This window comes from Pinus tabuliformis, chromosome 7 (assembly GCF_031772625.1).
Source record: "Pinus tabuliformis cultivar Carrire ecotype Pingquan chromosome 7, CPIR1, whole genome shotgun sequence".
Lineage (NCBI taxonomy): Eukaryota > Viridiplantae > Streptophyta > Pinopsida > Pinales > Pinaceae > Pinus > Pinus tabuliformis.
The window spans coordinates 566,763,296-566,789,780 of record NC_142293.1 but is presented as its reverse complement, the minus strand read 5'-3'; the positions used below and the strand labels follow the sequence as shown (position 1 = coordinate 566,789,780).

Here is a 26,485-nt window from a genome sequence, read left to right as displayed (position 1 = left end):
AGTAGAGAAAGGGGCTAATTATAATTATAATTATAATCAATATTATAACAGAAAATTGTAACAGCTTTTTTTCGTTTACCATAACCGCATAAATCAATCATTTTAGAGAGGGGTAGGTGAGAAGGGGACAAATTGTAGTATATTATAACAAAAAGTTGTAATGGTATTTTTCCAAATTTAATTGGGGTAAAGATATATGTTGAAATTTGGTTTGCTATGCTAAAGTTTAAAAAGAATTATATCTTTGATTTGATTTATTTGAGTGATAATTTTTTATTATATATTAACTTATAAATTATCATAGAAATTTTATTAATTTAAAAATTATACAATACCAAATCAACTTTAAACCTGAGCATTTTAAAATTATTAGTCTAGAAGTTATACCGATAGCAAAGCAGCTCAAAACTTCGCATTATCCAAATCATTTCAGTTAATTGCCCATTCCCCATATCTCAACAGTCCTGTGAATCTAAAGAGACCCACTTTCAAACCAGCAAGGCATCTGGACGAAATGGCGTCCAGGTCCATTGCATCTCTAACCCGCCGCTCACATTTCTCGCAGCTCCATCGTCAGGAGAATCCTTTCGCTAGAAGATGAGGACGCATAAATCTTTGGAATAACCACTGTAGCCCCTCCGACCATTGCTATAAATGTTTTCATGCATAATCACGTCTCCCATCTACATTTCCAGGGTTTACACTCTCAATTCAATTCGGGGCCGAAGGATTAAAGGTAGTTTCGAAATCTCTGTTTGTCGTATCTAAGCTCAAGACTGTAAAAGAATTTTTAAAGCGTTAAAGTTTATATTCTTTTTTGTTTCAGTGTTCGGACAGTTGCCTTGAATGTCTTTGAATTTATGTTCTCTGGCCTGGAAATGAGAGCATAAGGTCATTGATTTCTTATGGTCACTGATACAAGATTGGTAAGGAGAACAGCGTCTACTGCGCGTACGTGCTTTGGCACCGGAAAAGTTTTGGACGTTGTTATTCAGCGGTTAAAATGACTGCAAAAGCAAAGGAAGTGACAGTTGGAGCCAAGGTCCCCTCTGCGGACACCCCCTACGGCAGAGCCAAACACCTTCAGGTTAACGGTTTCCTGTTTTTTTTTTCTATTTTGCTAATTTGCTTCGAGCAAATATTTTCTTCATGATTCTTTAGTGAAACTTTAATGTATTTGAAGAACGAGATATTTTCTTCATGATTCTTTAGTGAAACTTTAATGTATTTGAATTTTGCCGATACAGCTTGTTGAGAAGAACCCAGCCGGCGCCATCGCATTGTTCTGGGAAGCTATAAATGCTGGAGACCGAGTTGACAGTGCACTGAAGGACATAGCCCGCGTGATGAAGCAGCAGGACAGGCCACTGGAAGCCATAGAAGCCATTAAGTCCTTCAGGCACCTCTGCTCGCAGCAAGCGCAGGAGTCTCTTGATAATTTGCTCATTGATCTCTTTAAGGCATAATCTCAAACAAATTTTATATTCATAAGCACTCTATAGTTTGTACTCTCCTCCCTAAAATTTTATGTCTCGATTGCAGAAATGTGGAAAATTGGATGAGCAGATTAGTCTATTGAAACATAGGCTCCACTTACTTGAGCAAGGCACTGCATTCAATGGCAAGGCCACCAAAACTGCACGGTCACATGGAAGGAAGTTTCAGGTTTCCATAAAGCAAGAGACTGCTCGGCTTCTGGTACATAGCATCCACACCCTGCCCTGCTCTTTTTGTATTTTTGTGTGACTGGTTCAATGAGAATCCAATGGATGTTGACAGGGTAATTTGGGATGGGCGCATATGCAACAGCATGACTACTGTTCTGCAGAAGTCGTTTACAGGTGGGTTTCGATTGAAGATCAATGACCGAATTTCTATAATTCAATTACATTGCTAGGATTAGGAATGAGATATGTACTAAATGAATAATTGCATGCAGGAAAGCATGGGTATTTGAGCCAGATGACAACAAAGCCTGCAATCTAAGCGCGTGTCTGATAAAGCAAGGGAATGTGGAGGAAGCCATGCGTCTTCTACAAGGGATTCTGAACAACAATAATAATTCTACGAACTATAATCCAAATAATAGTAGAGGAAAACTGAAGTCGCCGGATCGTGTCGAAGCGTTGTGGAAGGAAATCCAAGATTCTAAAACAGAGGGAAGGACTGGAAAGGAATGCCAACCAGCAACATCCCATGTTGAAGATTTAGAATGGGATGGGTACTGTGAAGACGGAGGAGGAGGATCAGAAGGAGGAGAAGAATGAGGTGTGATGGGGTTGAAGGGGATCGGAAACGAAATTGACTGAGAAATTTTCAAGAGACGATTTCTTCTCACAAGAAGTGGTCTTTAGTGGAAGCAAGATGCAGCATAAGGACAGTATTGTTATGTATAAATAAAAGTATTTAACAGAGTATATCCGCATATACATTACCATTAATAGTGCGTATGGTGTTTGCCCATTTTAATGGTGGTAAGACTCGTAGGGTGCAGTGTCTCAGTTAAGGCCCAGTAAGTCAGTGGAGTTGGAGTTATCCTTGGGGTAGATAAATCAAAGCCATGTCTTTAAAGAGAAGGCAAAAGTCAGTCTTCAATATGGCTTTAATCATTAAGTTCCATGTAAGGGTATCTGATATTTCTGGAGTTAGGGTAGCTGATATTTCTGGAGTTATAATTCCAGTTCCATGTAAGGGTAACTGATATTTCTGGGTCAGTTGCTGACGGGGTTGGCATACTTCAAGTTATCGGCCAGTTTGAGTGCATCAACTCAAAGTGGCTGGAGCAGCGGTAAACACCAAATTAAATTTGATGTGAATGTGATGGATCAAAGCTTAATTAAGGGTGGATATCTTAACGACTATATATTTCCTTGCAATTTCGTGGATTTCTCGTTAGCCAAAAACAGCACATCTTTTGTTTTAAAAAACCATAATCCACTATAAGATACATGGAATGGAAACAAATACATATCTTGAAAGATACATGTAATGGAAACAAGATATAGGAGATTTAATGGAAAATATGGTAATTCACTTTAAAACAAGATATAGGAGATTTAATGGAAAATATGGTAACTTACTTAAAGATACATGTAATGGAAAATAAAAGGAAAAAGAAAATATGGTAATTATTTAAAGGAAAAGGAAAATATGGTAAAGAAGACTTAATGGAAAATATGGTAATCCACTGTAAGATACAAGTAATGGAAACAAGATACATATCTTGAAAGATACATGTAATGGAAACAAGATATAGGAGATTTAATGGAAAATATGGTAATTCACTTTAAAATACATGTAAGGGAAAACATGGTAGCTATTCAATAATATAAAAAAAGAAAAGGAAAAAAAAAAATCTTGAAAGATATACGTAATGGAAACAAGATACAGGGAGATTTAATGGAAAATATTGTAACTTACTTAAAGATACATGTAATGGAAAATAAAAGGAAAAAGAAAATATGGTAATTATTTAAAGGAAAAGGAAAATATGGTAAAGAAGACTTAATGGAAAATATGGTAATCCACTGTAAGATACAAGTAATGGAAACAAGATACATATCTTGAAAGATACATGTAATGGAAACAAGATATAGGAGATTTAATGGAAAATATGGTAATCCACTTTAAGATACATGTAAGGGAAAACATGGTAGCTATTCAACAATATAAAAAAGGAAAAGGAAAAAGAAAATATCTTGAAAGATATATGTAATGGAAACAAGATACAGGGAGATTTAATGGAAAATATGGTAATTTACTTTAAGATACACGTAATGGAAAATATGGTAGCTATTCAACAACATAAAAAAGAAAAGGAAAAAGAAAATATGGTAGTTATTTAAAGGAAAAGAAAAATATGGTAGTTATTTAATTCAATATATTATTATTATTATTATTAGTGTTTTTATATTTAAAAAGTAATTAAATGGTTTTTTCACCAGAATTTGGTGATACAATCTCAATTAAGTTTGTGATTTTTTGTTATTTAAAATACATTTTTAAATGCAAAAATGGATTCAAGACTCTGAAAAACCCTAGAGCACTCAATTTAAACTCAAGTTTATGAAATTAACGAGATGAATGTTATGAAAAAGGATATGCTCTCCGTAATTACGTAATATTATATTTAAAAATAATGAATTAATATATATATTAAAAATTAAAATAATAGTTATATTAATAAATTAAAATAATAATAAAAATAAAAAATAAAATCACTCATAAATAAAATATTTCTATTCAATTTTAATTTTATATAAATTTTATATATAAAAAAATAAAATAATTGAAAGTTTTAGTAGAAAAGAATGCAATTTCTATAATTTAATATGAAGTTGACAAATGACGTGTAAAAATAATATCATTGATATTGTATAATGTGTAATTCATTCTATGTCTAATTGACATGTAATATCTAAAACAAAAAAAATATTATAGCATCAATTATAAATAAAATATTATCAATGAGCATATTGAATAACATAATTTTATATCAACTTTAAATCATTTTTTGTTTTTTTTTTTTTTTTTTTTTTTTTTTGTATTTTCACCATCCATTCCAATATTTCATTTTTAATATGGAATTGATATATAACATTTAAATAATATTAATAAAATAAAAAGTTTAAAGTGGATTATAAATTAAATATTTCAATATGCATGTTAATTATAACATCAAATATATATATAGAATGAAATAGAGAGGAAATGTGTTATTATTCCATTAATAGGTACTTTCTAATTCAAGATAGAAAGGAGATTTGTAATTCCTTCAATTGTTTAATATGAAGTTGATATGTAACATTTGAAAGCAATTAATAATAAAAATAATTATATAAAATAAGTGAAAAGACAATATTACACCGAGAAACATATTCTGCAACTCAATATGAGGGATATGTTTATGACTTTTTAAAATAAAAATAAAATATTTTATAAATAAGAAAACAAGAATGAATATGTACTTTTTATTAGTTTTCTTAAAAGAATTATAAATTATCAATAATCTTGGTCACTTCTGGCTCAATTACAACCATGTGTAAAGGAGATGTGTTAAATATATTTCACTCTCAACCATAAATAAAATATTCAGATGTTCATGGAAATTAAAATAATTAAAAATAAAAATATTTTCACATGAATATGATGAAGATATATAATTATTATAATTTTTTAAAATATTTTAGTTCAATGTTTAAACAAATTATTTGAATATATATGTTAATTTATTTATTTTAATATCAACCTCTTGTATATATAGAAAGGGAAAATAAAAATATTGTAATGTTCGCCCAAACAAAATATTTCAATATTTAAAAAGAAACACTAATTGAAGCTTAAATATTGAATTACTTGTTTACAAAAATAATAAAGGGAAAATGTGTAATTCATTTAGTATTTAATATAAAATCAATATGTAGCATTTAGAAAAATAATAATAATAAATATCAATGTTGGTCATAAATAAAAAATTACAATGAATACATTGAGCTAAAGATTTAGATGCCAACTATATATATCAGAAAAAACAGTAATTTCATTGAAGTTTTAAAAATGAACAAAATTACATTTTGCAGATGCTTCAAGCATTCAATATAAGTAGCTTCTAGACTCAAAATTCTAAAAAACTAAATATAAAAGTACAAAAGAGAAAATTAAGTGTTATAATAGTCACTTAATTTCTCTTTCTTTCCTTTAATTTATCTTTCTTTCCTTTCTTCCTCTTGAGCTTTTGCCAAACCCCTGAAAGATGCCAAACCCCTAAAGGAGGTTTAACAGAAACCATACCCAGTCATTTACAGTCACCACAATTTGGGGTTCTTTGTCGGATTCTAAACTTTTTGAAACATGAACTCTCTTTGAATCGACCATTCCCTCCTCTTTTTGGCCATATCTTCATGTTGTTTTAATTTAAGGATTGGTGTGGCTTCTAAATTACTATGTATGTATGGCAGTTGTCCACTAGGTTCATAAGTACTCAAATAGTGCAAATTTTGTCTTTTGTACCTCAAAAAAACATCATTTGATGCCTCAAAATGCTTTGGGAAGGTTTGAGACCCCCATTTGCCAAACTAGGTCTTGCCAGTAAAATGGTCTTGTGAGTTGATTCCTCCATTTTTTCCACTCTAAAAGAATTGAGGTGGATGACCAATAATAAAATGATCCAATCTGAATCACACTTCCCCATTTTAGGAGGCTTTTGGTCCCCAAAAGATTCTATTGAATGAGATGAGGAAATTTTCCTCGACCTTCTCTCAGGTGTACCATTTAACTTTTCACTGAATTTGTCCTTTCAACCAAATATACCAAAGATCATGCTACCCCTATCTCGTAGTTCTAGACCTCTTTTGCAAAACTGTATCTTTTGTCAACTTTGGTTGAACATTTGGTGCCAAATCCTCCACAAAATGTAGGACATGTTCCTCTTCTAGATCTAGCATGGAAGGCTCATAGAGTTTCAGGTTCTCCACATTCACAACTAGGTAAATGCACATTGTATATGGGTAGACTAAGTCTATAGTAATGATCTTCCTCCCTTTCTAGTATCTCAAAGGGACCATATCACAAAGCCTTGATTTTCTTAACAAGACCCTATAGCCTCTCCTCATTCAATTGTAACAATAATCTATCTCCCACCTTAAATGACTTCTCTATTCTATGTTGATCATGCTTGGCCTTGTATTTTTTCTTTGACTTATGCAGTGTAACATGTACACTTATATGGATTTTCTTGATCTCCTTAATGAATTTTTCAGCACTCAATGCATCCCTTGTAAGATCCTCCCTCACTCCTCCTTGTTTCCCATATGTAATATCTAGAGGTGAAGGAAATAAATATCCAAAACACGTTTCAAATGGAGACTTACTGATACATGCGTGGACTTCTCTATTATGAGATTGCTATATACATACTAGATTTTCATCCCAGGTCTTTGGATGCTTCTGACTATAACACCTCAAAATTTGCACCAAATTCTTGTTGAATACTATTGTCTACCGATTTGTATGTGGATGGAATGTTCTAGACCTCTTCAACTTGGTGTCCATATTCTCCCATAATGCAGTCCAAAATGCACTAATAAATATTGTTTTCTTGTCTAAAACGATGCTCTTTGGTATCCAAAAGTGCACACAAACCTACCCAAAGAATAAGTTTGTTGTTTCTTTCCCATTGATGGTATTTTTACATGTGTTATATACCTAGGGGGGATAATATGGGGTACCAAGGGAGGTACCCAAGGTAATAATGTAATAATGGGATGGGCCATAGTAATAAATAAGGTGGTTAACCCATGTCATGTAAGGGACCACAAGTAGTTAATAATAATGTAATGGGCCCATGGTATTAGTTGATGGTATGAGGAAACCATGGTAATGATGCATGGTATTGTATGTATGAGGCCTATATAGAGGCTAGAGACTCCACATGGAGGGATATGAAGAGAAGTATTCTTGTATGAACAGGAATATGGCTTGTGGAGTGTTCTCCTTCCTTAAGGAGTGAATGTATGGTGTTGCCCTACTTTAAGGGTTTGATCAATAAAGAAGCTTTTCTATCTATTTCTCTCTTATTGTTTCTGGGTTTATTTCCATTATCATATATTTTTGGATCAGAGCTACAACAATTGGTATCAGAGCTCAAAAAATTTCTCCACGGTTTGCCCAAGAAAGTGCTCTGATACCAATTGGTGTAGCTCTGATACCAATTGTTGTAGATCTAACCCGGAAATACTATAGATCTGATATAAAAACATAAGATAATGCCAATAAACCCAGAAATAATATGAAATGATACTTTATTGATCAAACCCTTAAGGTAGGGCAACACCATACATTCACTCCTTAAGGAAGGAGAACACTCCACAAGCCATATGCTTGTTCATACAAGAATACTTCTCTTCATATCCTCCATGTGGAGTCTCTAGCCTCTATATAGGCCTCATACATACAATACCATGGGTCATTACCATGGTTCCCTCATACCATCAACTAATACCATGGGCCCATTACATTATTATTAACTACTTGTGGTCCCTTACATGACATGGGTTAACCACCTTATTTATTACTATGGCCCATCCCATTATTACATTATTACCTTGGGTACCACCCTTGGTACCCCATATTATCCCCCCTAGGTATATAACAACATGGCACCAAAACATACATATTTTTGAACCTGTCAACTACCACAAATAGGCAGTCATGTCCCATCCTGGTTGTTGGTAAACCTCCCACAAATCCCATGGAATTGCTTTCCCAAGGATAAGTGGGTATAGGTAAGGGTTGTTATAAATAAAGTTTCATCTTACTATGCTTGCTAGTACATCAAAACATGTACACCCTTATGAACCTAGATACCTATTCTTGCATCTTTGGCCAATACACATACCTTTGAAAGTTGGTCACTATCTTCCCTAGACTAAAGTGCCCTATAATATTGAAGGTGTGAGTTTCTATCATTAGCTAAAATCACTAACTTTTAGGAACACATAACTTATCTAGCCTATAGAGTAACCCATCCTAGAGATGATAATCAATGGTGTTGTTGCCAACATGCACATAATTTTGACTCTACAACTATTAAAACACCTCCTTGAAGTCCTCATCCTTTGAATATTGTAGATAATCCTTGAAACCTTGCAACTGCTAATGAGATCAAATTGATAACAAAAGACAATATTTTTCTACCAAAAATTTGTGGAAAGAAAACATTGAATAGAAGCACAATCACACATAGAACACAAGATTTATCTCGGGAACCCAACTGGGAAAAAACCATCTTGCTTATGTTAAATCAACTGTGCAATCTGATCTATTACATAGAATCTGCTTCAAGCCTTAAGCCTCTATAGTATTGATGAACTCTCCAGAAGATTTGCCCAACACTTAGGAAAATAAGGCCTGCTAGGAGCTCATATTTCCTAGTGCAATTATGCCCTAAAAAATAGGAATTTCTCCTATTTCCTTGCACAATTCCCATTATAATTTCTATACTTTCTTCTTAAGCACTACACACAAAAAAGTGTGTCCCATAACAAATACAGTTTGTTCCTTGATTCAATTTCAAAGGGCTAAATTAGTAGTTGTTGCAGTTAACTGAGAGTAAGTTTCAGATTTAACACAGAGTCAAATACTCAGTTAAAATAAATAATATCTCTATTCTAGAACTAGTAATCAGTGAACTGGCATACACTAGAGTTAACTCCACTAGATAGATAATTTCGTAGAAAATGCAACAAGAAAATCCTAATTTAATTTTTTCATTGAATTAAATTATGAATAAAATTGTGATTCCACATCACAAGACAACTTGTACGAGTTAACTAAGTAAATATGACTAAGTTGGCCCAGTTGATTCGATTTGAGGGTCTAAATAGAGTCTTGTAGAGTGTCTCCTACTTTATAGGATCCTTGGTTAAGTTTATTTTGAGTTGTAATTAATTAATTTAGTTTCACTGAGTTAATGTCAATTAAAATAGTTCCAACTAATAGAGGAACTAGTAGGAGGTCAGATTCTGGGGTGTTGCTTCATGTGTTTAACTACTTAATTGATGATTCACTCTTAAATAACTCGTGCATGTCAGATCTGAGAGTCACCTAGTTGAGATTAGAGTTCAAGGGCAGTGTACTATCAATTGTATAATCATCCAAATTCTATAGGTGGTGCATGGAGTCAGAGGAAAGCCTATGAGGATTGCACAATTCCAATTGGATAATTTCCCGAATTAATAGGGGGCTAATTCCCAAGGAAAGAACGTACAAATAAATAGGGACTTGGGCAAGCATGAAATTGGTTAAGTATTGGCCTAGGCTTGTCTAGGAAAATGTGAGACAGATAGAGATAGTGCATAGGTTTCTCAGGCTTGAGAAAATCATTGTAATCTTCTCATATTTTCTAACTAATGTAATGTAAATATAGTAGGGGTTTCTAGTTGTGGCTTTCCCCAAGAAATTATTGTGTAATGTGTCAATTGAATTCTTTCTCTTATATGCTTTGTGATTTCATGGTTGATTAATTTTTTCTGTTGATGAATAGAGTAGATTCAAGTCTATTGTTTTAGTAAATTAAAATTAGCAATTTGAATCTACAAGGAGTTTCTACATGTTATGAGAGGATAAATTACACAAGAAGAGAAGAATCTGATTTTGTCTTTGTAGGTCAAATCGAATTTGGAGGATCATTCTTCAGAGCCAGCAGGATGTCATTCTATGGATTGAGACTCGAATATTCCCTTAAGGGTAGTTCGAATTATATTTCTTGGAAGGACAGGATGGAGACAGTTTTGGAAGACAACGAGTTGAAGGAATTCATAGAAAATGATATTCCTAAGCCTCCAACAACAGATGCTCAAGATCTGGCAGAGTGGAAGAAATGTGTTGAAAAGGTGAGGAGGATCATACTAGAAGGAGTTCAAGATCATATTATATCAAACCTCCATGGGAAGAATACACCATAGGCAATGTGGCAAGCCATTACCGACTTGTTTTAGAACAACAATGACCACATGAAGCTGGAACTGAAGGAAAATCTTCAGAAGATCAAGATGGAGAAGGGTGACACAATATCACGGTACTTGAGCAAGTTCACTCAATGTCAATATGAGCTTGGGAGCATTGTTATTATAGTTGTTGAAGATGATTTGTTCAGCCTAGCACTTCTAGGCCTTCCTAAGAGCTGACACAACTATCAGGATTCGGTAAAAGGGAGGGAACATCTATCAAAGTGGGAGTGTTTGTGGTACAACTTGGTGCAAGAAGAGATAAGACAGAGCACCAGAGTTGGAACCTCATCCAAGCATGAAGATGAGGAGAACTATGCCATAGCTGCAAAGGAGAAGAAAGGGAAAGGAAAGAAATTCCAATCCAAGGGAGATTCCAGTTAAGGTGATAAGAATAAGGACTTGTTAAAGATTAAATGTTTTCACTTTCATGAGCTGGGACATTATGCCATGAAGTGTCTACATAAGAAGGTCAACAAGATGCCCTCAGAAGGAGTGACATGTGAAGCTCTTGCCTCAAAATTGGAGTTGGATTTGACTCTCATTGCATGCATGGTGACATCTATGATGGATAGTGTGTAGTATCTGGATAGTGGAGCCTCATTCCATATCTCCGTCAAAAAATAAATTTTCAGTGACTTGGAGGAGAAGGACCTCCATATGCACATCGAGATGGGAGATGATGGAAGGTATAACACAACCGACATTGGTACTGATACTTTTCAAAGGGATTATGGTTCTCATCTCACATTAAACGATGTCATGTATGTTCTGGGTCTAAAGAAGAATTTAGTTTTAGCTACTCCTTAGAGGACCGTGGCTATGATGTGATATTTAGCAAAAGAAAGTATTTTCTTCATCACATAGCCACAGGACAAGTGAAGCAGATCAGGGTTTGGGTGAAGAACCTCTAAAAATTGGATGTAGAAGATTGTGTTTCTTTGAGCACAGAAGTAGAGAAGGTGCAGAGCCGAGACATTGGTGAATTATGGTATAGAAGCTTGGGCCACTTGAACCATGGAGCTTTGAAGATCATGTAACAGATTTCTACAGGACTTCCCAAGGGTGCACCAAAGAAGAGAGATAAATGCAAACGGTGTACATTAGGGAGGTACTCCAAAGCCACCTTTCATGATAAGGACAATCGAGTGCAAGTGATCCTTGAAATATTTCACTCACATGTGTGGGGACCATTCTCGATAGCCTCCATGGCCAAGCACAGGTATTATGGAATATTTGTAGATGATTTCTCACATAAGTGTTGGAATTTATTCATGCAGAAGAAATATCAGACATTCTCTAAATTTTTTGAATTTAAAGCACTTGTTGAGAAAGACACTGGCAGGAAAGTGAAGGCTCTGAGGAGTGATAATGTTGGATAATATGTTTCGAATGAATCCAAGAACTTATGTGCATCAGAAGGAATTCAACGAGAGTTAATAACACCTGATAACCAATAATAGAATGGGGTGGCTGCAAGGAAGAACAAAAGTATTGTGGGAGCTGCACGGGTAATGTTACATGATCAGGGCCTATCATTGCACTTGTAGGCTGAAGAATGCAACACAACTGTATATGCGCAGAATAGGAGTCCTCGTCAGATTTTATGGATGAGTACATCAGAAGAATCTTTTTCAGGTAAGAAACTAGATATGGCACACTTCAGAATATTTGGTTCATCAGTTTACTATCATGTTACCAAGGATGCAAGGAAAATCTAGAGCCAACAACTGAGTTGGGCATATTTGTGGGGTAGACTAATACAACTCACAACTATCGAGTGTACCTGCCATCTCACAAGATGACAATGGTTCGTAGAGATGTGAAATTTGATGAAGCGGAGGCCATGAGATGTTCCCTCAAGAGGGAGATTCAGTTATATGCAGATGAGGATCTTTTAGCTCCTAAGGAAGAATCTCAAGATGATGTGTAGTAGCCACATGCAAAGTAGAAAAACGTGTCTTGTGGCTCATTTTACTTTTATATGTATGTGGAAATATATTAAAAAAACAAAAAACAAATATATAAAATATATAAAAAATAAGGGAAAATATTTCATGTTATAATTGATTAAACATTTTAATTAATTGGCCATGCAAGTGTTAAAATAGGTGGGGCCCTAAGGTCAACATAACCATGTCGGAGATTAAAGGTCCATTAAATTTAGAGGTGCGACAGTATAATAGAGTGGGGCCCTAAGCATGGAGCAAACCCAAAGACACTTCATGCCCAATGGTTAGCTCTCCTCACCCCCCATAAGAATTTTCAACGTGGATATTGATTGGAAAATATCCGATGGAGGATGGTTGGGGGGACTAGAGTCTCCCTCCATATGGCATCAGCAGGGGGAACGCGTTTCATCGAAAAATGAGCAAGATGTGTCCGTTATGCCTTTTCGTTCCAATTTTCACTATTCCACCTCTTCCACCTCATCCTCCATGTCATCCACCCTATCACCCATCACTTCGCGAGCTCATTTCCCTCGATTTTCACAAAATTACAATTAATTCCATTCACCTACCCATTACTCCTTTTCCCATAAAATCTTGTTTTTCCTACATTTCTCGCACTGTTATTTCCATTCTTGATGTGAAACAAATTTAATTGTATGGGTTAAAAGTCAATTGTCATCACTAGCTACCGTCTATCACCTTCACAAAGCCTCAACGTTCATAATTTGGATAAAATGTCAAAGAAAGCCACCATTATAGGTTCCACTTTTCATATTCCATTGATGGATAAAGAAATGGATGTTTTTGACGCAGTTTGTTCACTTAATTATATAGAAATCTACCATCAGGTTTTTCTCAAACAAGTTGAATTCCCTATGTATGTTGTTGTTCTTCGGCCCGGTGTCCTAGCTGTGATAATTCCACAAACTTACAATTTCCCTAAATTTATATATTGACTTGTCTCTGACCTTTACCCACAAAAATGTTTTTTCATGAACAAATTGGGGGAGAATGTTTTTCAAGTGTCATATTGTTAATTCAGTGAGCCTTATGCTTCCCAGTTGCAAATTATTACACTGCATTCTCAGAAGAATCTTAGCTTCTCATATTTCAAGATTTATTTGCTTCTAACTATGCTCAACTTAGTTTCTTTTTAATGCTTGTTGGGAAAAAATTTCCTATGGAGCCTCCCCAATTCCCTCTCAATACTTTTGTTGAAGATGTCAGATCTTTGCTACAAATTCTGGCCCAAACCTTGGGAAATGAAGATCCAAACACTGTAGATAAGGCCATCCTAGGAATGTTGAGTTTAATGATGAACCCAGAGATAGTTTTTGATATACCTTCCTTTTGGGAAAAAAATGATAAATTCTCAATTAACAAATCTTCCTCTCAGTGGTTCTTTTAGATTTCCATCTCTTGTCACATATATTTTTTTATATACTCATGTGGAAATGTTCATGCATTTAGGGTTGAATATCATGGACCTAAATAATAAGCAATTAGTAGTATTTTGGACTGATATGATAAGAGACACTGGTAATGGCCAAGGATTGATTTATTTATCCTCTTCTTTCATATCAATTGTTTATTCAATTTCGAACAATTCTCCTTCACCTTGTTTCTTTCCAAAAGCTCAGTCTTTACTTCAACTCAGCAAAGATGTCAAAGTGGGTAATTGGTTTCAAATTTTAGATTATTCAGAAAACATATTATATGGAGTAGACGTTGCCCCTTTTAGACTTCTTGTTTTTGTACCTATGAGGTTGTTTGCACAAGAATTCATCAGGCAGAGATTGAATGTAGATCAGATACACTTTGTGCTAGCAAAGAATGGGTATTTGTTTAAATTACCAAAGACAATGGGACCTTTCATTTTAGACAATAGACAAGCTACAAAAGAAGTACATAAATTACTTTAGGAGATGGATTTACAACTGGGTGAAAAATGGGCATATGACCCACACCAAATTATTTCAAAAAGAAGGGTAGGAAATGCTTATGCTCCTTGTAATCATGAAGGTAAACCAAAGATAGAGAAATTGGCTAATGGAGGCAAATATACCTTATATGGAGACTCCTCATCAAAGTGAGAAAAGTTTGAAAAGAGGTAGTGAGCATGTCATAGACTTAGAATAAGGAACTCAAAGAAGTTCAAAAATGGTTAAGTTGTTTGAAGGTGGTATCTCATCATCATTTCAACTACAATTAGGAGAAGTTGTATGCATACCTTCTTCTCCTGCTGTAGAAGAAGCTGATCAAATTTCAGTTTCCATGATTAAACATATGTACTCCCGGATTGAAGAAAGAAACAAAAAAGTCAGAGAAAATATGGAGTCATAGGTGGAAGCACAATTTTTTTGACTATCAAACCATATTTCTTTCAGCCATGGATTTGGAAAGAAACTAGCTTAAGTTAGCTTTCTCTCACCCTTATGCTTTAAGTGTATCTTCTTATTCTTGTTTTAAGACTATCAATTTGAAAATGGATGCTAGGGAAATTCCTCTTCTTGATAAAATTAATCTACATAGGAAAATTGGGAAATTAATTTATAGTGATTTGAAGAAAACCTCCTTGGTTGCCAGCAGAGTAGAAACTTTATTGGAAAAGGTGGTGAGCCAGTTAAAGTTGGAAAAGGCTAATTCAAGAGCCTTAGTCACTCAAAATGAAGAATTGAAGAAGATGATCATTAAAATTGGGGTGAATCCAGAAGATAGAAGTGTTGTCCAAAAGTTGTTGCAGGGAGAAAAAATAGAAATTCAGGTATTGAGGAAGAAATTAAAGATGCCTACAATAGAACATGTAATGGCACCAAAAGTAACATAGGTAGAAAAGGAGAAATAAGATTTGACTGAGGAGCTGATTAAAAGAAATGATGCAATTGCTAAGTTGAAAGAAGAAAATATTGTTCTGTAACAGAGGATTGAATCACATGTTTGTACTATTGTAATACCAGCTGATTCAGAAGACCCAACTAATAAATTGACCAGGGTCATGACTGAAATGAAGATTTCTGAAAATGAAATGAAAAAATCACAGAGAGACTATGAAACTGCATTGAAAATCATAAAAGATAATGAAAGGGAAATAGCCATGGCTAAGGAGACTGCAGACAAATACAGGGATGATTTTCAAGATGCTTCTAAGGAAATCAAAGATTTGAAAGAGAAGGTGAAGGGAAACATTTCCCTTATACAGGCTAGGGAAATTCTATGGAATGACATTATTCATATTGTTAGAGATATCTGGGAATCATTGTCCATAGTGGAAGAAGAAAAGATCATCATCAGATACCTAGAAAAGATGGTTATTTCAGATAAACAAAAGCTATAGCAAAGAGCTCAATTCACAAAGAAAATGATAGATTTCCTTAATTCACGATATTCTCAGTACTTAAAGGAATTAGGGGTTGAAGATAGATCTAAATATGTATTGGAGATTAAAAAATGATTATGAAGAACCTCTAAATAAAAACAACAAAGACAGAGTTAACAGAGGTCAAGGCACCTGTAATGAAATTCAACATTGATTTTGATAAGAGAACAAGAGCAGATTTTCCGTCATGCTAGGACCAACAAGGTAATTTATTACCGTGGAAACCTTCCTTCATGCTAGGACCAACAATGTAATTTATTACCCTGGGAAACCTATGAGACTCTACTTGTGGAAGAAGAACGTAAAATTAGATCTATTCTTTAGTGAAACTTTAATGTATTTGAATTTTTTCGATACAACTTATTGAGAAAAACCCAGCTGACGCCATCACCTTGTTCTAGGAAGCTATAAATTTTGGATACCAGGTTGACAGTGCACTAAAGGATATGGCCTGGGTGATCAAGCAATAAAACAGGCCACTGGAATCCATAGAAGCCATTAATTCCTTCAGGCACTTATGCTCGCAACAAGCACAAGAGTATCTTGATAATTTTCTCATTGATCTCTTTAAGGCATAATCTTAAACAAATTTTATATTCATAAGCACTATATAGTATGTACTCTCCTCCCTAAAGTTTTATGTCTTGATTGCAGAAATGTGGAAAATTGGATGAGTAGATTAGTCTATTGAAACATAAGCTCCACTTAATTCAGCAAGGCACTGCATTCAATGGAAAGGCTACCAAAATTGCACGGTCGCATGGAAGGAATTTTCATGTTTCCATAAAGCAAGAGACTGCTCGAATTTTGGTACATAGCATCCACACCTTACCCTACTCTTTTTGTATTTTTATGTGACTGGTTGAACAAGAATCCAATGGATGTTTGGCAGGGTAATTTGGGATGGGCGTATATGCAACAACATGACTACTGTTTTCTAGAAATCATTTATAGGTGGATTTCGATTGAAGATCAACGACCAAATTTCTATAATTCAATTACATTGCTAGCATTAGGAATGATATATGTACTAAATTAATAATTGCATGCAGGAAAGCATGGTATTTGAGCCAGATGACAACAAGGCCTGCAATCTAAGTGTTTGTCTGATAAAGAAAGGGAAGGTGGAGGAAGCCATGCGTCTTCTACAAGGGATTCTAAACAAAAATCATAATTCTACGAACTATAATACAAATAATAGTGGAGGAAAATCAAATTCAATGGATCGTGTCGAAGCGTTATTGAAGGAAATCCAAGATTCTAAAACAGAGGGAAGGACTGGAGAGGACTACCAACCAGCAACATCCCATACCTAATAAATTGACTAGGGTCATGGCTAAAATGAATATTTCTAAAAATGAAATGAAAAAATCACAGAGAGATTATGAAACTGCATTGAAAATCATCAAATAAAATGAAAGGGAAATAGCCATGGCTAAGGAGACTGAAGACAAATAAAGGGATGATTTTCAAGATGCTTCTAAGGAAATCAAAGATTTGAAAGAGAAGGTGAAGGGAAACATTTCTCTTATACAGGCTAGGGAAATTCTATGGAATTCCATTATTCATATTGTTAGAGATATATAGGAATCATTGTCCATAGTGGAAGAAGAAAAGATCATCATCAGAGGCCTAGAAAATATGATTGTTGCAGATAAGAAAAAGTTATAGCAAAGAGCTCAGTTCGCAAAGGAAATGATAGATTTCCTTAATTCATGATATTCTCAGTAGTTAAGGGACTTAGGGGTTGAAGACAGATCTAGATATGTATTAGAGATAACAAAATGATCATGAAGAACCTCTACAGAAAAACAACAGAGACAAAGTTAACAGATGTCAAGGCACCTGTAATGAAATTCAACACTGATTTTGATAAGGGAACAAGAGTAGATTTTCCATCATGCTGGGACCAACAAGGTAATTTATTACTGTAGGAAACCTTCTTTCATGCTAGGACCAACAAGGTAATTTATTACCCTAGGAAACCTATGAGACTCTACTTGTGGAAGAAGAAAGTAAAATTGGATCTAGTCTTTAGTGAAACTTTAATGTATTTGAATTTTGCTGATACAGCTTGTTGAGAAAAACCCAGCCGGTGCCATCACATTGTTCTGGGAAGCCATAAATTCTGGAGACTGGGTTGACAGTGCACTGAAGGACATGGCCTGGGTGATGAAGCGGCAAAGCAGGCCATTGGAATCCATATAGCCATTAAGTCCTTCAGGCACCTCTCCTCGCAACAAGCGCAAGAGTATCTTGATAATTTGCTCATTGATTTCTTTAAGGCATAATATTAAACAAATTTTATATTCATAAGCACTCTATAGTATGTACTCTCCATAAAATTTTATGTCTCAATTGCAGAAATGTGGAAAATTGGATAAGTAGATTAGTCTATTGAAACATAAGCTCCACTTAATTCAGCAAGGCACTGCATTCAATGGAAAGGCTACCAAAATTGCACGGTCACATGGAAGGAAGTTTTAGGTTTCCATAAAGCAAGAGACTGCTCAGATTCTGGTACATAGCATCCACACCCTGGCCAACTCTTTTTGTATTTCTGTGTGACTAGTTGAATGAGAATCCAATGGATGTTTGGTAGGGTAATTTAGGATGGGTGTATATGCAATAACATGACTACTGTTCTGTAGAAATCATTTACAGGTGGATTTCGATGGAAGATCAATGACCGAATTTCTATAATTCAATTACATTGCTAGGATTAGGAATGATATATGTACTAAATGAATAATTACATGCAGGAAAGCATGGTATTTGAGCTAGATGACAACAAGGCTTGCAATCTAAGCATTTGTCTGATAAAGCAAGGGAAGGTGAAGGAAGCCATGCATCTTCTACAAGGGATTCTAAACAAAAATCATAATTCTACGAACTATAATACAAATAATAGTGGAGAAAAATCAAAGTCGATGGATCGTGTCGAAGCATTGTTGAAGGAAATCCAAGATTCTAAAATAGAGGGAAGGACTAGAGAGGAATGCCAACCAGCAACATCCCATGTTGAAGATTTAGAATGGGATGGGTGTTGTGAAGATGGAGGAGGAGGATCACAAGGAGGATAAGAATGAGGTGTGATGGGGGTTGAAGGGGATCAAAAAAGAAATTGCTTGACAAATTTTCAAGACATGATTTCTACTCATAAGAAGTGGTATTTTAGTGGAAGCAAGATTAAGAACAATATTGCTATGTATATAAATACAAGTATTTAACAGTGTATATTCACATATACATTACCATTAATAGTACATATGGGATTTGCCCATTTCAATGGTGGTAAGACTCATAGGGTGTAATGTCTTAGTTAAGGCCCAATAAGTTAGTGGAGTTATCCTTGGGGTGGATAAATCAAATCCATGTCAAAAGTCAGTCTTCAACTTCAACATGGCTTGCATCATTAAGTTCCATGTAAAGGTTAACTGATATTTTTGGAGTTATGATTTTATTAATGTAATGGTAATTTATACGGGGTAATCTAGGCTATTTATTGAATCTTGTATAAAAGATGTAAATGGGTGACATATATTGTTCATTAAATTAATAAAACTATAACTCTAGAAATATTAACTTGAATTGGGTCAGTTGTCGTTGTCATACTTAAAGTTATGTTGTCGTACTTAAATTTATTGGCCAAAGTGGCCCGAGCAGTGGTAAACACCAAATTAAATTTGATGTGGCTTGCATCATTAAATTCCATATAAAGGTTAACTGTTATTTCTGGAATTATAATTCCATTAATGTATTGGGCAATATAGACTATTTATTGAATCTTGCATAAAAAAATGTAAATAATATTTCTAGATTTATAATTCCATTAATGTACAAAACAATATAGGCTATTTATTAAATCTGGTATAAAAAATATAAATGGGTAATATATACTACTCATTAAATTAATAAAACCATTACTCTATAAATATTAACTTGAACTGGGTTAGTCGCTGGAATTTCTTCATGCAGAAGAAAGATCATACATTCTCTAAATTTTGTGAATTTAAAGCACTTGTTGAGAAGGGCACTAGCAAGAAAGTGAAGGCTCTCAGCAGTGATAATGGTGGATAATATATGTCGAATGAATTCAAGAACTTATGTGCATCAGAAGGTATTCGATGAGATTTAATAACACCCTATAACCAATAGAAGAATGGGGTGGCTGAAAGGAAGAACAAAAGTATTTTTGGAGATGCACGGCTGATGTTACATGATCAGGGCCTACCATTGCACTTACAGGCTAAAGCATGCAACACAACTATATCTGTGCAGAATAAGAGTCCTCATCAGATTTTATGGACGAGTACACTAGAAGAAGCCTTTTCAGTTAAGAAACTAGATGTGGCACACTTTAGGATATTTGGTTCATCATTTTACTATCATGTTACCAGGACACAAGGAAAAATATAGAGCCAACAATTGAGTTTGGCATATTTGCGGGGTACACTAATACACCTCACAACTATCGGGTGTACCTGCCATCTCACAAGATGACGATGATTCGTAGAGATGTGAAGTTCGATGAAGCCAAGGCCATGATATGTTCCCTTGAGAGGGAGATTCAGTTACATGTAGATGAGGATATTTTAGCTCCAAAGGAAGAATCTCATGATGATGTGGAGTAGCCACGTGCAAAGTAGTAGAGAGTGTGTTGTGGAACGTTTTACTTTTATATGTATGTGGAAATATATATATATATAAGGGGAAAATATTTCATGTTACAATTGATTAAACTTTTTAATTAATTGGTTGCGCAAGTGTTAAAATAGGTGGGGCCCTAAGGTCAACTTAGGCGTGTTGGAGATTAAAGTTTGATTAAATTCAGAGGCACAAAGGAATAATAGAGTAACGCCCTGAGCATGGAGCAAACCCAATGGAACTTCATGCCTGATGGTTAGCTCATCTCATCCCCCCCTAAGACTTTTCAATTCAGATCTTGATCGACAAATCTAGGATGAAGGATGGTTGCGGGTGGACTCCGTCAGATTTATCTCGTATTGGAGTCTCCCTATGTATGACAACAGCAGGGGGGACATGTTCCGTTGACAAACGAGCAAGATGTGTATGTTATGCCTTTTTTGTTCCAATTGTCACTATTCCACCTTTGCCACCTCATTCTCCACGTCATCCACCTTGTCACCCATGACTTTGCCAACTCATTTCCCTTGATTTTCACAAAATTACAATTAATTCCTCAACATTCATAATTTGGAGAAAATGTCAAAGAAATCCACTGTTATCGATTCCAATTTTCATATTCCATTGATGGACAAAGAAAGGGATGTTTTTGACCCAATTTGTTCACTTAATTATATAGAAATCTACCATCATATTTTTCTCAAACAAGATGAATCCACTTTGTATGTTGTTGTTCTTAGGTCCGATGTCCTATCTGCGATAATTCCATGGACTTACAATTTCCCTAAATTTATATATTGGCTTGTCTCTGACCTTTACCCACATAAATGTTTTGTCATGAACAAATTGGGGGAGAATGCTTTCTAGGTGTCATATTTGTTAATTCAGTAAGCCTTATGCTTCCCAGTTGCAAATTATCACAGAAGAATCTTTGCTTTCCACATTTCAATATTGTTTGCTTCTAACTATGCTCAACTCAGTTTCATTTCAATGCTTGCTGGCAAAAAAATTCCTATGGAGCCTCCCCAATTCCCTCTCGATACTTTTGTTGAAGATGTCAGAAATGTGCTACAAATTCTGGCGAAATTATTGGGAAATGAAGATACAAACGTTGTAGATAAGGACACCTTAGGAATGTTTAGTTTAATGATGGACCCAGAGATAGTTTTTGATATACCTTCCTTCTAGGAAAAAATGATAAATTCTCAATTATCGGATCTTCCTCTCACTAGTTGCTTTAGATTTCCATCTCTTGTCACATATCTTTTTTTATATACTCATGTGGAAATGTTCATGCATTTAGGGTTGAATATCATGGACCCAAATAAGAACAAGAAATCAGTAGTATTTTGGACTGATATGATAAGATACACTGGTAATGACCAAGGATTGATGTATTTTGCCTCTTCTTTCATATCAATTGTTTATTCAAATTTGAAAAATTATCCTTAACCTTATTTCTTACCAAAAGATCAGTCTTTACTTCAACTCAGTAAAGATGTAAAAGTGGGTGATTGGTTTCAATTTGAAGATTATTCAGAAATTAGATTATATGGAGTAGAAGCTGCCCCTTTGAGACTTCCAGTTTTTTTACCTATGAGGTTGCTTGCACTAGAATTCATCAGGCAAAGCTTGAATGTAGATCATATACACTTTGTGCTAGAAAAGAAGGGGCATTTGTTTAAATTTCCGAAGACAGAGGGACCTTTCGTTGTAAACAATAGAAAAACTGCAAAAGAAGTACATAAATTACTTTAGGAGATGGATTTACAACTGGGTGAAAGATGGGAATATGACCCACACCACATTATTTCAAAAGAAGGGTAGAAAATGCTTATGCTCCTTTTAATCATGAAGCTAAACCAAAGATAGAGAAATTGCTAACAGAGGCAAATCTACCTTATTTGGAGACATGGAGATTGAAACTCGTCATCAAAGTGAGAAACTTTTGAAAAGAGGTTGTAAGGATGTCATATACTTAGAAGAAAGAACTAAGAGAAGTTAAAAAAAGGCTATGTTTTTTGAAGGTGGTAGCTCATCATCATTTCAGCTACAATTAGGAGAATTTGTATGCATACCTTCTTCTCCTACTCCAGAAGAAGCTGATCAAATTCAGTTTCCATGATTAAACAAATGTACTCCTAGATTGAAGAAAGAAACAAAAAAGTGGGAGAAAATATGGAGTCACGGGTGGAAGCACAATTTGTTTCTGACTATCAAACCAGATTTCTCTTAGCCATGGATTTGGAAAGAAACTAGCTTAAGTTAGCTTTCTCTCACCCTTATGCTTTAAGTGTATCTTATTATTCTTGTTTTAGGACTGTCAATTTGACAATGGATGCTATCGAAATTCCTCTGCTTGATAAAATTAATCTACATAGGAAAATTAGGGAATTAATTTATAGTGATTTGAAGAATACCTCCTTGGATGCCATTAGAGCATAAACTTTATTGGAAAAGGTGGTGAGCTAGTTAAAGCTGGAAAAGGCTAATTCAAGAGCCTTAGTAACTCAAAATGAAGAACTGAAGAAGATGATCATTAAAATTGGGGTGCATCCAAAAGTTGTCCAGGGAGAAAAAATAGAGGGTCAGGTATTAAGGAAGAAATTGAAGATGCTTGCAATAGAACATGTAATGGCACCAAAAGTAGCACAGGTAGAAAAGGAGATAGAATATTTAAATGAGGTGTTGATTAAAATAAATGATAGAATTTCCAAGTTGAAAGAAGAAAATATTGTTCTGCAACAAAAGATTGACTCACATGTTTGCACTATTGTAATACCAGCTGATTTAGAAGACCTAGCTGATAAATTGACCAGGGTCATGACTGAAATGAAGATTTCTGAAAATGAAATGAAAAAATCACAGAGAGACTATGAAACTGCATTGAAAATCATAAAAGCGAATAAAAGGGAAATGACCATTGCTAAGGGGACTGCAGACAAATACAAGGATGATTTTCAACTTTATTTTAAGTTAATCAAAGATTTTAAAGAGAAGGTGAAGGGAAACATTTCTCTTATACAGGCTAGGGAAATTCTATGGAATGGAATTATTCATACTGTTAGAGATATCTAGGAATCATTATCCATAGTGGAAGAAAATATCATCATCATAGACCTAGAAAATTTGATTGTTGCAGATAAACAAACGTTATAGCAAAGAGCTCCTTTCACAAATAAAATGATAGATTTCCTTAATTCATGATCTTCTCAATAGTTATGGGAATTAGGGGTGAAGCCAAATCTAAATATGTACTGGAGATAACAAAAGAATTATGAAGAACCACTACAAAAAAAAATAGAGACAAAGTTAACAGTGGTCAAGGCACCTGTAATGAAATTCGACACTGATTTTGATAAGAGAATAAGAGGAGGTTTTTCTTAATGCTGGGACTAGCAAGGTACTTTATTACCCTGGGAAACCTATGAGACTCTACTGGTGGAGGAAAAAAGTAAAATTGGATCTACTCATGAGAGAACAACAATGTTGAATTGAACAACTATGGTCAACTAATTGCAGAGATATTTTAAGTTATTATGCTTGATGAGAACACTTTTTGTGGACAAGCCAACATAAAATAGAATTACAAATTTCAAGATGGCACATTCAAAGTTTGATAGAAGTCCCAGTCCTAATACAACTATATTGAGAAAATGCAGGGAATGGATGTCACCATCAACAGCCACTACAGAAGAAGGACCTTCTTTTTTCTGCTAATCCAAGAGTCGGAACTTTCAAATCATTAATAATAAAATAAAGTACATAGATTACATCAAAATTCTCATGGTCGTTGACTATAGAGATGCCCCAACAAAACTAAACCTTACCCCCTACCTCTAAACTTTACATGTCTCAGAAGACAACTAGAAGAGTTTGGACTTGGATTCAAAAATAACAGGACACATGGTTGTCTGCAAATAAAGGTAGCACGACCACCCGGTTTCTCAAACTTAAGTACAGTCTCCTAGAAAGAAATTTTCCCGCCAAACCTAGCCTTCCTCTTTAAACGCGACCCTGGAGCCTTACCATTTGATCCAACAGCTGTAGACCAAATCGGACTGAAGAGCTGCTCGCCAATTACCTTAAGGGTCCAGAAAGTTGCACGAGCAATCTAATCTATTGAATCGCCATGTTCCATTCGATGGTGGAGATTGATATCGTGCCTGCCCACATGCATGGGTGATAGCATGCAATGAGTGCGGTAATCCCTCCGGACCCACCGCCACATGGAGTTCAAAGAGTGGGATCTCTCCCGAAAGAAAAAAACCGCTTCCCGCTTGTGAGGGCCGCGATCACCAAAAAACCACTCATGCCTCGGTAAAAGGAGTAAAGTTAAAAGATCTCTGGTTTCGCATTTCCTGGTTATCCTCTGCTCCCTGCCAATCGAATCTCCAACCCTTCGAACCCCAATGCATAAAGGATTCGCCACCATCCTAACTACAGCCCTTGAATTGTTGGCATTATGGCACTGTTTTGGCATGGTTTGGCATAGGTGTTGTCCTTGATGGCAACTCACTCAAATGGCAGATCATAGTTTAGGCTCTCAAAATGAAAGGAAATGAGGTATATGCAGGTTCCTCATAACAAGATCGCGTATACACGCAGGTATACTATTCAGAAGGCGCATATACGTATGCATGCACTTTCATGCAAAGAAAAGCGCGTATATGTGGGAAAACGTATGGTTGGTCCATGGTATTTAGTTCGACATATGTGAACCTATGGTTTTTATCCTTGGTATTGCATTTAATGTATTAAACCCAGGTATTGGGTCCCTAGTATTGGATCTCTATGGTTTTGGACCATGGTTTGAGTAAGGCCTAAGTCTATATAAAGGAAAGGAGATCATTTGGCAAGGATCATCTAATGTATTGAATATCTGAAGAGGTGCAAGATTTGGTATACTCGTGATTATTTTGTGTGGCTGGATCTGAATCAAGGAGGAACCTGAGCATTACAAGATAGATAAGTTATATTGATGGGTCAAGATCTCAAGGCTTGAATAGTAGTATCTTTGGTGAATTGTCTTTTATAGATCTATACGCAGGTTCAGCTCGGCAAAGGCATGTATGCACGCAGGTTCAACAAGAGAAGAAAGTGTATACGCTGGTTGACTTTGATACAATTGCGTATGTACACAGGTTTATACATAGTGAAGTAGCGTACGTCTCTTGAAATATGTTTTAGCTGCTTCTGTGTATTACTGCAGTGTTCTGGGTTCAGCATTGGTGTCTCATTACTGGTATTGTTTTCTGGTTTCATCATTCTGAGAAGTTATTGGTTGATTTAGTGGTTACTTGAGGAAAGGAGATTGGTTGATGAACATATACTTTATGTTTGTTTGATGTTCATGGATCTAGTCTGAAAATTTATGAAACGTGGTCCCTAGAAGAAAGAGAAGGTTGAAGCCTTCTACAGGTAGCACCCTGCGTACTAGTACATCAGCTAGTACAAGAACTAAGGGGGTTGTAGCTCCCTTCCAGGTGAAGCTGGAGAACGAGAGAAGGTTGTAGCCTTCTGCAGGTATCAGCGTGCGTACTAGTATAAGACTGCACCAATATAGAATCATTGTAAAAAGAAGTTCCTAATTGAAGGAAGATAGAGACATATTGCAGCAGGTGGTTTTCACCCACATTGGGTTTCCACCTTATATCTTGTGTTCTTATGTGTGACTGTCTGCACTATTTTTTTGTTCCTGGTTGATGTCTATATGGTTCTGACACACAGATTTAAGATTAACATCTAAAGAATAATTAAATTACAAGTTTGTGAGTTATACGTTGTTTTCCTTAACTGAAGTTGCGTATATACGCTGGTTTCTCTAACTAAAGTAGCGTATACAAATCCGTGGTTGAATTGAAAAATAATTGACTTGATAATACTGATTCACCCCCCCTCTCAGTATTATTTCCAACAATTGGAATCAGAGCAGGTCCTTCAGAAGAAGCTTGACCACTTGAAGGAATATCTATCATCATGAGAAACTATGAGAGAGAGGCATC

At 35.1% G+C, this 26,485-nt stretch overlaps 3 pseudogenes; all 3 read left to right on the top strand.

Annotated features, from left to right (window-relative positions):
• Positions 1-1,331: 1,331 nt before the first annotated feature.
• Positions 1,332-2,792, top strand: LOC149248681 (protein SULFUR DEFICIENCY-INDUCED 1-like; annotated as a pseudogene).
• A 13,394-nt stretch (positions 2,793-16,186) lies between these two features.
• On the top strand, positions 16,187-17,149 carry LOC149248680 (protein SULFUR DEFICIENCY-INDUCED 2-like; annotated as a pseudogene).
• A 474-nt stretch (positions 17,150-17,623) lies between these two features.
• LOC149248679 (protein SULFUR DEFICIENCY-INDUCED 2-like) lies at positions 17,624-18,916 on the top strand (annotated as a pseudogene).
• Positions 18,917-26,485: the final 7,569 nt, after the last annotated feature.